The 12,948-nt window shown below is 46.9% G+C and overlaps 1 long non-coding RNA gene across 1 annotated transcript in view; it reads left to right on the plus strand.

Annotated features, from left to right (window-relative positions):
- LOC109285187 (uncharacterized) overlaps positions 1-10,308 on the plus strand; it is a 20,054-nt gene extending 9,746 nt beyond the window's left edge. Inside the window, exon 3 of the long non-coding RNA XR_009460460.1 lies at positions 10,048-10,308. This is a non-coding gene — a long non-coding RNA (uncharacterized LOC109285187). The remainder of the gene's footprint in view (positions 1-10,047) is intronic.
- The last annotated feature ends 2,640 nt before the right edge of the window (positions 10,309-12,948 follow it).

The raw sequence follows: 12,948 nt of genomic DNA on the forward strand, positions 1-12,948 counted from the left end.
GGCAGCGAGCTGCTGGGAAGAGATGGTATCCACCTCTCTCCCCTAGGGAGGAGGCTCTTCTCAGCCAGACTGGCTGACCTGCTCCACCGGGCTTTAAACTAAGCCCGCTGGGGGACGGGGGCACGACCGCCACTGCTGGCCCGCTGAGCAAATCTTGCAAAGCCAGCGGATCATGGCACTCAAGGGAGCCCGCCCCAGCCCTGGTAAAATCTGTGGGCAAGGAAGGAGCCCCCCAGGGGACGCTTGCCTGCCTGTACACAAATGCCAGGAGCTTGGGGAATAAGCAGGAGGAACTCATCCTCCTGCTCAGTGCAAACAATTACGATGTCATAGGGATCACGGAGACCTGGTGGGACTCCACCCATGACTGGACCACGGGGATAGATGGCTATACCCTGTACAGGAGGGATCGTGTAGAGAAAAGGGGCGGGGGTGTAGCTCTCTATGTTAAGGAAAGCTACGCGTCCCTGCAAGCCGATATTGGCGACCAGGGTGGACGGCTGGAGACCCTCTGGGTTAAAATCCATGGGGAACACGGCACAGGGGACACAATGGTGGGAGTCTATTACAGACCTCCCACCCAAAGTCCTGAGCTAGACCAGGAGTTTGCCCAGGAACTGGCTGAGGCAGCTTGCTCCAGGACCATGGTTGTCATGGGTGACTTCAATTACCCAGACATCTCGTGGGAGGATCGCTCAGCAAAATCTGAGCGGTCGCAGAGCTTCCTCTCGTGCGTGGATGACCTCTACCTGACTCAAGAAGTCTATGGGCCAACGAGAGGCAAAGCGCTGCTCGACCTGGTGCTGGCTACTGGGGAGGACCTAGTCGGCGACCTAGTGATCGATGGGAAGCTGGGTGACAGCGACCACAAGCTGATCACCTTCACCATCTGCCGAAAAGCTGGCAAGTCGGTCAGCAACACGCAAGTCCTTGACTTCAGGAAAGCCGACTTTGACAAGCTCAGGAGGCTTGTCAGTGAGGCCCTAAGGGACTGTGACCCCAGGGAGAGGGGAGTTCAAAAAGAGTGGTTGCTCCTCAAGGGAGCGATCCTCAATGCACAAACTAAGTCTATTCCATCTCGGAGGAAAGGCAGCAAGAGGGCACAGCAGCCCCCCTGGCTCTCCAGGGACCTAGCAGACCTCCTGAGGCTAAAAAGAAAGGCCTACAAAGGATGGAGGATGGGAGTCACCTCCAAGGAGGATTATTCTGCACTGGTCCGGTCCTGTAGGGAGCAGACCAGGAAAGCCAAGGCTGCAACTGAACTCCAGCTAGCTTTGAGCATCACGGACAATAAAAAGTCCTTTTTCAGATATGTGGGGAGCCGGAGGAAAAGCAGGGGCAACGTTGGACCCCTGCTGAACCAGATGGGGCAACTGACAACTGACGCCCAGGAAAAAGCCAACCTATTAAATAGGTACTTTGCGTCGGTCTTTCATCAGCCCCATGGGACGCCCGTGCCCGCTACGGGGCCGGGAAGTCCGGGTGAGGGTGATCCCCTGCCCTCCATTAATGCTGACTTTGTGAAGGAACATCTTGAGAAGCTGGATACCTTCAAGTCAGCCGGCCCTGACAATCTTCACCCCAGGGTACTCAAGGAGCTGGCGAGCATCATAGCCCAGCCTCTAGCGCGGATCTTTGAAAACTCTTGGTGCTCTGGTGTAGTGCCCGAAGACTGGAAGAAGGCCAACGTGGTGCCTATCTTCAAGAAAGGGAGGAAAGTGGATCCGGCTAACTATAGGCCCATCAGCCTGACTTCTATCCCGGGGAAGATCTTAGAAAAGTTTATTAAGGAGGCCATCCTTAATGGACTGGCCGACGCCAACATCTTAAGGGATAGCCAGCACGGGTTTGTTGCGGGTAGGTCTTGCTTGACCAATCTCATTTCCTTCTACGACCAGGTGACCTATCACCTGGACAAGGGAGATGAGATTGATGTCATATATCTTGACTTCAAAAAAGCCTTCGATCTGGTGTCCCATGATCGTCTCTTGGAGAAACTGGCCAATTGTCGCCTTGGGTCCCCCACGATCCACTGGCTGGAAAATTGGCTCCGGGGTCGGACCCAGAGGGTAGTAATTGATGGAAGTCACTCATCGTGGTGTCCTGTGACCAGTGGGGTCCCCCAGGGCTCTGTCCTTGGACCCATACTGTTCAACATCTTCATTAACGATGTGGACACTGGAGTCAGAAGCGGACTGGCCAAGTTCGCCGATGACACCAAACTTTGGGGCAAAGCATCCACGCCAGAAGACAGGCGGGTGATCCAGGCTGACCTGGACAGGCTCAGCAAGTGGGTGGATGAAAATCTGATGGTGTTCAATGCCGATAAATGCAAGGTTCTCCACCTTGGGAAGAAAAACCCGCAGCATCCTTATAGGCTCGGCAGTGCTATGTTGGTTAGCACTATGGAAGAAAGAGACTTGGGGGTCATCATTGACCACAAGATGAACATGAGCCTGCAATGCGATGCTGCGGCTAGTAAAGCGACCAAAACGCTGGCTTGCATCCATAGATGCTTCTCAAGCAAATCCCGGGACGTCATTCTCCCCCTGTACTTGGCCTTAGTGAGGCCGCAGCTGGAGTACTGCGTCCAGTTTTGGGCTCCACAATTCAAAAAGGATGTGGAGAAGCTTGAGAGAGTCCAGAGAAGAGCCACGCGCATGATCAGGGGTCAGGGAAGCAGACCCTACGATGACAGGCTGAGAGCCCTGGGGCTCTTTAGCCTGGAAAAGCGCAGGCTCAGGGGTGATCTGTTGGCCACCTACAAGTTTATCAGGGGTGATCACCAGTATCTGGGGGAACGTTTGTTCACCAGAGCGCCCCAAGGGATGACGAGGACGAATGGTCACAAACTACTACAAGATCGTTTCAGGCTGGACATAAGGAAGAATTTCTTTACTGTCCGAGCCCCCAAGGTCTGGAACAGCCTGCCGCCGGAGGTTGTTCAAGCGCCTTCATTGAACACCTTCAAGATGAAACTGGATGCTTATCTTGCTGGGATCCTATGACCCCAGCTGACGTCCTGCCCTTTGGGCGGGGGGCTGGACTCGATGATCTTCCGAGGTCCCTTCCAGCCCTAATGTCTATGAAATCTATGAAATCTATGAAATCTATGAATTCACGGTCCAGGTCTTCTGCTTGGTTGGGTGGTCTGTAGTAGACCCCCACCATTAACTCCCTTTTCCCACGACCACCCTGTATTCTGACCCAGAGCACTTCAGTCTGCCCCTCCTCTGACTCCATCCTGTTAGTTGAGGATGTGTATTGCTCTTTGACGTAGAGCACTCTTTAATATGCTGTTTTAGAATTTCCTGATCCTTACCGTGATACTTAGACAACATGGCAACAGAAACAGAATCTGCTGTTATAGGTGTGTCATCTACTTTGCAAACAAAATCAACCCAACATCAAAATGGAATTGGAGGAGGAGAAAGTAGAAGGATTGTGGGTTAGGATACATGGAGGTCAAGGGGAAAGGGATTTGGTGGTAGGGGTCTGCTGCAGACCCCTACTCCAAGGGGAAGAACTAGATATAGAACTCCTGAGGCAGCTCTCAAGGCCCATAAAGACTAAGGAAGTGGTAGTCATGGAGGACCTAAACTACCCTGACATCTGCTGGGAGATGCAGACAGCAAATTCCCACCATTCACGCAGGTTCCTATCCTGTGTACAGGACCTCCACCTGACGCAGGAGGTACATGGTCCCACTAGGGGGAATGTCTTACTGGACCTGGTATTGGCAACGGGGATGACATGGTAGGGGACCTTCAGAACAGCGGTCACCTTGGGGACAGTGACCACCAAATAATAGGATTCATCATAAGGTGTAGAGTGGGAAAGGTAACTAGTAGGGTGGAAGTGCTAGACTTTAGGAAGGCTGACTTCAGCGAGCTTAGGCATTTAGTCAATGACACACTGCAGAGTAAGAGATTTGGTGAGATGGGAGCCCAGGAAGGGTGACTGTGCCTTAAGGAATTGATCCTTCCGGCACAGAGGGAGGCGATCCCGATGAGGGGGAAAAGGGGGAAAGGGGCCAAGAGACTTCCTTGGCTGACCAGAGAAATCCAGAGCAGCCTAAGGCCAAAAAGGGGGGCATATAAGCAGTGGAAACAAGGATAGATTACTAAAGAGATGTATACCTCCTTCCAAGTGACTCTGCACCATCTCAGGGTCAACGCTTGGTAGTCTGGCGCCCTGCTGTTGCCTCTCTAAAATCTCATTGTGAGACTTGTCTTGCCTCTCGTTTAGGAACACTGAGGCAAGGAACTCTTTGAGGAGTTTAGCCTTGTCCCCCCTGTCTGTCACCAATTGCTTTTGCCCATTCAGTATTGGTCCTATATCACCCTGGGCCTTTCTTTTACTCCCTATATATCTGAAAAACAATTTTTTGTTATCCTTAACTTGGGATGCCATCCTCAGCTCCATGGTAGCTATGGACTTTCTAACTGCTTCTCTACAACTGCGAGCTGAGGAGGTATACTTTGTCTCGCCATGAGTTTAAGTTGGCAGGCCTGGATGAGCTCCATCAGAGGGTACTGAAGGCACTGGCTGATGTCATTGCACAGCCACTGGCAAGAATATTTGAGCACTCGTGGTGCACGGGCCAGGTCCCGGAGGACTGTAAAAGGGCAATGTGGTGCCTATTTTCAAGAAGGGGAGGATGGAGGATCCAGGCAACTATAGGCCAGTCAGTCTCACCTCCATCCTTGGCAAAGACTTTGAGAAGATTATTAAGACTCATATATGTGAGAGCCCAGCAGGAAAAATTATGCTGAAGAGAAACCAGCATGGGTTCATAGCAGGTAGATCATGCCTGACTAATCTAGTCTGTTTTTATGACCAGGTTACAAAACACCTGGACGCAGGAGTAGGGGTAGACATCGTTTACTTAGACTTCAGGAAGGCCTTCGATATGGTATCCCACCCCATACTGGTGAACAAATTAAGAGGATGTGACTTGGATGATTACACAGTCCGGTGGGTGGCAAATTGGTTAGAGGGTCATACCCAGAGAGTGGTGGTGGATGGGTCAGTATCAACCTTGAAGGGTGTGGGCAGTGGGGTCCTGCAGGGCTCAGTCCTTGGACTGATACTCTTCAGTGTCTTCATCAGTGACTTGGATGAGGGAGTGAAGTGTACTCTGTCCAGCTTTGCAGATGATACAAAACTCTTGGGAGAAGTGGACACACCAGAGGGCAGGGAACAACTACAGGCAGACCTGGACAGGTTGGACAAATAGGCAGAAAACAATAGAATACAATTTAAAAAGGAGAAATGCGAAGTGCTGCACCTAGGGAGGAAAAATGTCCAGCACACCTACTGCTTAGGAAATGACCTGCTCGGTAGCGCAGAAATGGAAAGAGATTTTGGAGTCCTAGTGGACTCCAAGATGAACATGAGTCGTCAGTGTGACAAAGTCATCAGCAAAGCCAACTGCATTTTATTGTGCATCAGCAGATGCATGAAAAACAGAACCAAGAAGGTGATACTTCCCCTCTATCGGGCTCTGGTCAGACCGCAGTTGGAATACTGTGTGCAGTTTTGGGGCTCCGCACTTCAAGAGGGATGTGGATAACCTGGAGAGGGTCCAGAGAAGGGCCACTGATATGGAAAAGGGCTTGCAGGGCAAGCCCTACGAGGAGACACTAGGGCACCTGGACCTCTTCAGCTTCCACAAGAGAAGGTTGAGAGGTGACCTTGTGGCTGCCTATAAATTCATCATGGGAGCGTAGAAGGGAATTGGTGAGGCTCTAGTCACCAAGGTGCCCCTGGGGTCACAAGAAATAATGGCCACAAGCTAGCAGAGAGCAGATTTAGACTGGACATTAGGAAAAACTTCTTCACAGTCAGAGTGGCCAAAATCTGGAATGGGCTCCCAAGGGAGGTGGTGCTCTCCACTACCCTGGGGGTCTTCAAAAGGAAGTTAGATAGGCATCTGGCTGGAGTCATCTGAAACCAGCACTCTTTTCTGCCTATGCAGGGGGTCGGACTCAATGATCTATTGAGGTCCTTTCTGGCCCTAACATCTATGAATCTATGAAATTTTATAGAAGGACAAAAAAGGACTAAGTAACCCCAAAAAGAATCTCAATTTTTTCATTACAGTTCAGGTTGACGTGAAGCACTTTTCTAAAAGCTCTTTTCATTTGTCCATTTAACCCCCAAATTGAGCACTAACATCAGGATTAATTTACAGTAGCAGAATTTATGCATGTATATTTCAGCAGTAAGAGGTGCCCATAGACCTGAAGCAGAATCTCAACACAAAGCAGCTACACAATAGGGAAAAAAGTGTCATCCTCCATTTGATGTTTTTGGCATATGCCCACCAATACAAGCTGCACCTTTGGCAAATCATTGTGATGATTGACTATGAAAAAAAGGGGGACATACCCCAAACAAGCTGTTTCTGAAGAAGTGAGCATTTACATTTTTGTCAAATTAAAATGCGAAACTATTTTAAGCAACAATGTGATTAAAAATACTTTTTGTAAGGGGGGTATGAAATGTTTGCCCTAATTCTTAACAGTCGTTACACTACAGTACCTCATCATATTTAGGGCATAAAACATTCTCAGTAGTTATAGCCAAAAATTTAGCAGTGCCAACACCAAATAGTTTGGTTTATCTTGGAAGAATGTTTGCAGCTTATCTTCTCTTGTGGACATAGATAAACATACCAAAGATAATACTCACTTTTCATAATTCAGCTTAGACATTTCAGAATATGCCACTTAACCACTTTTCAAGTTCTTTTCCTGTGCTGTAATTCTCATTGTTTTAAAAAATAATAATTTACCTGCAATTGCTCTGAGGGATCCAATAACCCAGCACTATGTAATACAACACTCTCCTTTTCCTTGTTGCTGTTCTCCTTGGGTAGCAATTTATGAAACAGAGATACTAAACTGCAAGATGTTCCAGTTAAGCACCTGGCTCCATGGCAGATTTCTTAAGCTGTTGAGGTGGTACAGTTTCTTGGTTTGAGATTTACTTTATAGAAGTCTAATCTATAATGGTTCATCTGGAGGCTAATTCTCTTTGATTTAGATTTCAATTTTGAGTTCTTATGTACTAAATTTTCATTTGGATCAATTAAGTCCTGTTTACTCTTTTCATTTGCCTCCCTCTTGGGTATAATATATATACAGGGCCAGACCCTTAGCTGGTGTAAATCTGGCTATCTGCTGATTTATACCAGCTGTGGATCAAACCCATAATTTTCCTGATGTTTATATGCCTTGACTCTGTCCTATTGAACCGTCTGAAAGAATGTGAACCATTCTTTTATCTGCTCTCATTTTGAATATTGTTATTCTCTCCTGTATTGCTTTTGTGAAATGATGCAGATGGGAAATTTCTAGCTACAGTGCCTTGCCCCTCCGCTCAGAGTCAGATTGATTGCCATATTTAGGCTCAGGAAGGAATTTTACCCTGTGGTCAGATTGGGAGTTGGGGGAAGGGGCTTGCCTTCCTTTGTAATTGGTTGTGTGGCCCTTTTCCATATTTGAGCGTATATTAAAAACTTCTACAGAAGTAGAGCATTGGTTGCTTTACCCAAGCTTTACTTGTGGCAGGTTAACATGTTATGTTTTGTGTTATGTCATGGTGAACAGTAGTTTTACTAGAGGTTAGATTATGGATTTGTGTCAGGTTTGGATAGGGATGATCCTGCCTCAGGCAGGGGATTGGTCTAGATGAACTATGGAGATTTCACTATGATTTCTATGACCCCAACTTATCCTGAATACTGCTCCCTGTCTGCTGTCACATACTAGAAATTAAAACTCCAATACCCCTGTCCTCAGAGAACTTGATTAACTCCCAATCATTTCAGGATTCAGTTCAAATTTGTTTTTCTTTAGACTCTTGAAGGATTTGCTCTTTCCAGCCTCAGACCTTTCTCTTCAGGATCCCTTCACTTCCCTACCACTGAGTTCCCCTCTGTCTCTTGCAAAATTTCTCTTTCCCTGGTATGGCACACTTCTAATGCTTCCTCTGCTTTCCTATCCCTTGAAGCCTTTTCATTTCAGAAAGTACAATTGTTAAATGTTTTCTCTCCTTTGGTCCAAGCGCTGAGCGACTATTAATATACAAAACAGTGTTTTCACATCTGCCATCTGTTGCTGAAGTTGCTTTACAGAGTAAAATCAGTACTGAGAAAATGACAAAAAGGTTACATGTGCAACCTTAACTCTGCCCTCTTCAGCATGTATATTATGATAGTCTTGGGGCACATGTACACAAGATACTACATCGCCATAGCAATGCATTACGGTGACGTAATGTCAGCGGGCACAAACTGTGAAACTGCAGCTACATCACCAGAGCAATGCACTTCCTCGCTATAGCGCATTGCTATGGCGATGTAGTGGCTAAAAATAACTGTGTCGCCAGCATGGTGTAGTACAGGCTGTTACTGTACCATCATTTAGTACTTCCAAAATTAAGTACTAAATGACAATGCAGTAGTCCTAAAAGTACATGAGAATAATAGGACTTTTATAAACAGGCTGGGCAATAATCTGGCCCTGTTTGGACAGATACAATTTTATGCAACATTGTATTATTTGAGTGATAGTATACAGTCAAGTAGTAAAAGGGGCCCTACAGTGTCATTCGAACCCTCTTGCAGTTAGAAGGGAAAGAGGTGGATCTTGGCTCCTAGTGCTTGGAGTTGCAATTACAGTACTGCATCAACAGCATCCCGCCTCAGGCAGGGGGTTGGTCTAGATGACCTATGGAGGTCCCACTATGATTTCTGTGACCCCAATGTATCCTGAATAGCATAGCGTAAGAATTTTAACTTTGTTTGGCTTAGACAAACAGTAGATTTATATACCTTGCACAAATTTAATTCCCCTGGTGTTTATCTGAGGTAGGAAGGAAGATCAAGGCTTCCTCTACTCCTTGCTAAATTGTTCCTGTCTTCATACCAGTGGTCTTCAATCTTTTGGATTCAAGGCACCCCTCCATAGTTTTTGTGAATTGAGTGGCACCCAATATCAAAAATTAATTTATATATTACAGGGCCTACCTCCTTGTGGGTGGGGGTGGATCAATCAAGTGGGGACAAACCTGAACCTATGCTTACCTACCTAGCTTCTTACATCTTGCTTATTTCTTCGTACCTCATGACACCCTTCAAAGGACCTGGAAGCAGCCTGGTTTACAATCACTGATCCAGACTGAAGACAGCTGCGTAGTCCAAGTCACAATCTAGCCCTAAATGACAGCCAAGGGATGCTAAATGATCTTTGTCTCAGCTGAAGCATCCATTCAGGAAATGTGTCCCTCTGCATGTCAGACAGCCCAGACGCATGTACAGTGCAGTGCACATCAGGGAAAAACTTATGGCAAATATTCTCCACGTTTGGTGTGTGATTTTTTTTCAAAGACTGATCAGAGCACGGTGACATAATCAAATTTCACAGGCACCTCACGATTAGCCACAACCCTCCCGCCCCCCCCCCCCCCCCCAAATTGGAGTGTGTGTTTTAATTGAGGAAACTTTTCTTCACTGGAAAAGAAGCAAGCCTGGAGATACTGTGTATGCTATGCAGCTGCTAAAACAGTGGAGTACTGTACCTTGTGCCTGAAGCAGCAAGAAACTTGCTGGTAGCAACTTGTAGAGGCTTGTGATGTGGAAACAGCACTCTTATTTACAGGACCTTATATAAAGAATTAGTTACAGTAAAAGAACTAACAGTCTTTCTACTGCCCTTGCAAGAGTCTGGGGCATAACCTGGGACCATACTTCCTGGACTTTCTGTGTTCCCAGGAGGGCTTACTCTAGGTCACTCAATTGACCATGACTCTGGAAAAATCTTTTTGTGTACATTCTGCATGTAGTAAGTAAGAAAATATGGCTATACCTTCCACACCTCTGTGACCAAAGGAAAGAAAATATTTTAGAAATTCCAGAAAACAACAGGGAGCATGACTCTAGTCCAGTAATGAGGTTCTTTCCCTGGAAATACATAAGAGAATTATTTGGATCTGGCATTAACAAACTTGAATTTAATTTAATCTACTTTTTTGTTGCAGAAATCTTGATGGTATGCGGTATGTTGCAAAGGATTTTACTAAAGGCACTGGAACTGACCTGTGCAACGCATGAACAGGGATTCTGGTTTTCTCTGGTAAAAAAAGTGCGAATTCTCTGATAAAAAATCACAACTTCTCTAATGAAAACCCTGAAAATCCACGTTTTTCAGTGATTAAATTGAAACTCCACTATATATATATATAGTTATTAATTGAACACAATGTTTTATTGATATAGTTACAAATTTTAAACAATTTGGAAGCCTACGAGTGCCTCAGTCACTATAATAAAATTAATTCTAAATACCTATACATTTTGGTGTTTGCTTTTGGATTTTTTATCATGGAAAATCAGAGGTCCCCCTGCCCTCTTCATTTGCCAGGATGTGGGTCCAGCTGCAGCTGTCCCCACAGTGTTTAGTGGCACTGGGTCATGATATGCCAGTGCCCTGCCCATGCCACTGACCCTCACTCCCCACCCACACCCCCCCCCCAACCCTACTGCTGCCCCTCATTCCCCACCCACAACCTTGCTGAAGAGGGACCCCAGCTGCCAGGGCTATGGGGCCAGGGACCCAGGTCTGCAACTCCTGCCCCCTCAGCAGTGCCTGAGCCCTAGCTGCTGCCCATGGAGGCAGTGACTGCTGTAATGGAGCAGAGTGTAAAAGCCCAGTTACCCCACTCTCATGGGTGGTACAGCTGGAGCGGAGCCCATGGCGGGAGGCGGATGCAGACTGAAGGCTGCAGGCTTGGGGATTCCTGCCCTGCCGCCCTCACCCTGAGGCCTCTGCAGTCCAGTGGGTGGGACCCAGCATGGCAGAGCAGAACAGAGTAGGGCCAGGTGGGGAGGGTCAGTGCCACACCTGGAAGCCCGAAACCATCATGATGGGGCACCTCCCTGCCCACCCAGGAGCAACAGTGGGCACAACTCCATGCCACTGCCCCCGCTGCTGCTGGGCAGGCAGGGTGCACCCCTCCATGGCAGCACAGGGCTCCCTATGGCAACACAAGTCTCCCTCCCCATCCCTGATCTGCCCTGCCTACTGGGCCATGGAGTCCCAGTGCAAGGGGGCAGGGGGGGAGCAGGGGGGGAAGCCCTGAGCCTGCAATGGGTAGCCTGCACCCACCCCACTCACAAATCTGGGGGGCATGTACTCCCCATGCTCCCTGGGAGTGTATGCAGTGATGAGGAGCCCAGCCCCCCCATTTCCCCTTGGATGAGCCCCATGTGGCTCTGTCCTGCTCTGCACCTGGGCCCCATGGCTGCACCTGGCCCTGGGCCCCACAGCCACACACAGGCCTGGGCCCCAATCCCCATATACCACCCTGGCTGGGCAGCAGTCCCAGCCCTAGCCCCAGCCCTGCCCAACTCTCTCCATCACTATGGGGGCCTCAATCCCCCCCCCACCCACTTACGTGTGGGGAGCTTCTCTCCAGGCTCCCCGGTTGCTATGTGTTTCTGCGCGTGTGTACATGCACATGGCGTCCCCTTCCTGACTGCCCTCCTCCCCCTTCCCCCAGCCCCATGCAGGCTGGAACTCTGCCATCCTGAAAGGAGAAACCCACCTTTTCCTGCATTTTTCTTCCTTAAAGAAGAAAATCTGGGTTTTCACTTTAAAAAGAGAAAATCCAGGTTTTTCTCCTTAAAATGAGCAAATCCGGGTTTCACCATGTTTTCCACAGCAAACAGAAAACCTGTATCCCTGCTCATGAGTTGTTTTGCCTTTTGAAAATAACTTGGACATCATGAACCCATGATGATTAAAACCCACATTTTTCGTAATGTCTACTAAAGCATTTTCAATAATTAGACAGCTGGTGAACTGAGAGCATTTCCTTTCATATTGACCAAAATTGTTTCCTTGCATCATTCCTGTATCTTTGTCTACCTGTTGCTTCTTGATTTATAGTTAGATTATAAGATTCCTCAGACAGGGACTATCTTAAGTGTTTGTACAATGTCTAACTCATGGGTTTATTCAGGAATAGATGCCAGGCACTAATATTCCACTACAAATAATAAAGAATTGACTCTCACTCATTCACTCTCTCATTCAGCCACACTTACACTTAAAAAGAGTGCATCTGTGGAATTTTTGTACATATAAAGTTTGTTTGTATCTTTCATAGCTGTGAGGAAGTGACTGTAAGCCTGTTTCACCACCAGGCTATCCCTGAAGCAAAGGCAATCATTACACTCCTGCTTAGTGATTTTTAAATAGTTTGTAAGTTGCTGTAAAAAATGTGTTGTCAAACTCTGTAACTAATTTACTTCTTCCAGTCTATAAAACAAGAAAAGGAAACATCTGTTTCAATGGTAAAGTAATGGCACTGGGGATTATACCTCTTTTTTTGTTTCTGTTGTTGTTTATTATATTTAATTGGTTTAAAAGTACAGAAATAAATGTCACTGATTAATAGGTAGAAACATTTATTAGAGTTTGATACCTCAAGCAAGAACATTTTCTATGACACTGTTGGCATTTCCAAAATAAATTAAACAGATGTGGGAACATTTGAGATGTTGCTGCAGACAGTTCACTTCTACAGGGATGAAGTTAGTCCAGACAACTAGACCTACCAGCTCAACTACAGTGAGGTCATCTCTGTAAAAAGGGTTTAAAATGTTAGAAAATAAATATCCTTAGTGAGAATTGCAAATTGATTTACACAAGTCATTCACTATGTAATTTCCAGCTTGCTCTCTGATTTTTAGTGACTGGTATTCAAGAATAAAGGCTTCAAAAAGTCAGCTTTGTCTGGAGTAAGTAAACCAAGATGACTTTCAAAACTTGCAAAGTTTAGCGATTGTTCCTTTTATGTTTGCTTTATAATTCTGAAGAAACTGCATGATAGCAGTATGCAGCAGGGTGTGAAAAATACTAATGGGGTTTACCTTGA

The sequence above is a fragment of the Alligator mississippiensis genome, chromosome 3, assembly GCF_030867095.1.
Source record: "Alligator mississippiensis isolate rAllMis1 chromosome 3, rAllMis1, whole genome shotgun sequence".
NCBI lineage: Eukaryota > Metazoa > Chordata > Crocodylia > Alligatoridae > Alligator > Alligator mississippiensis.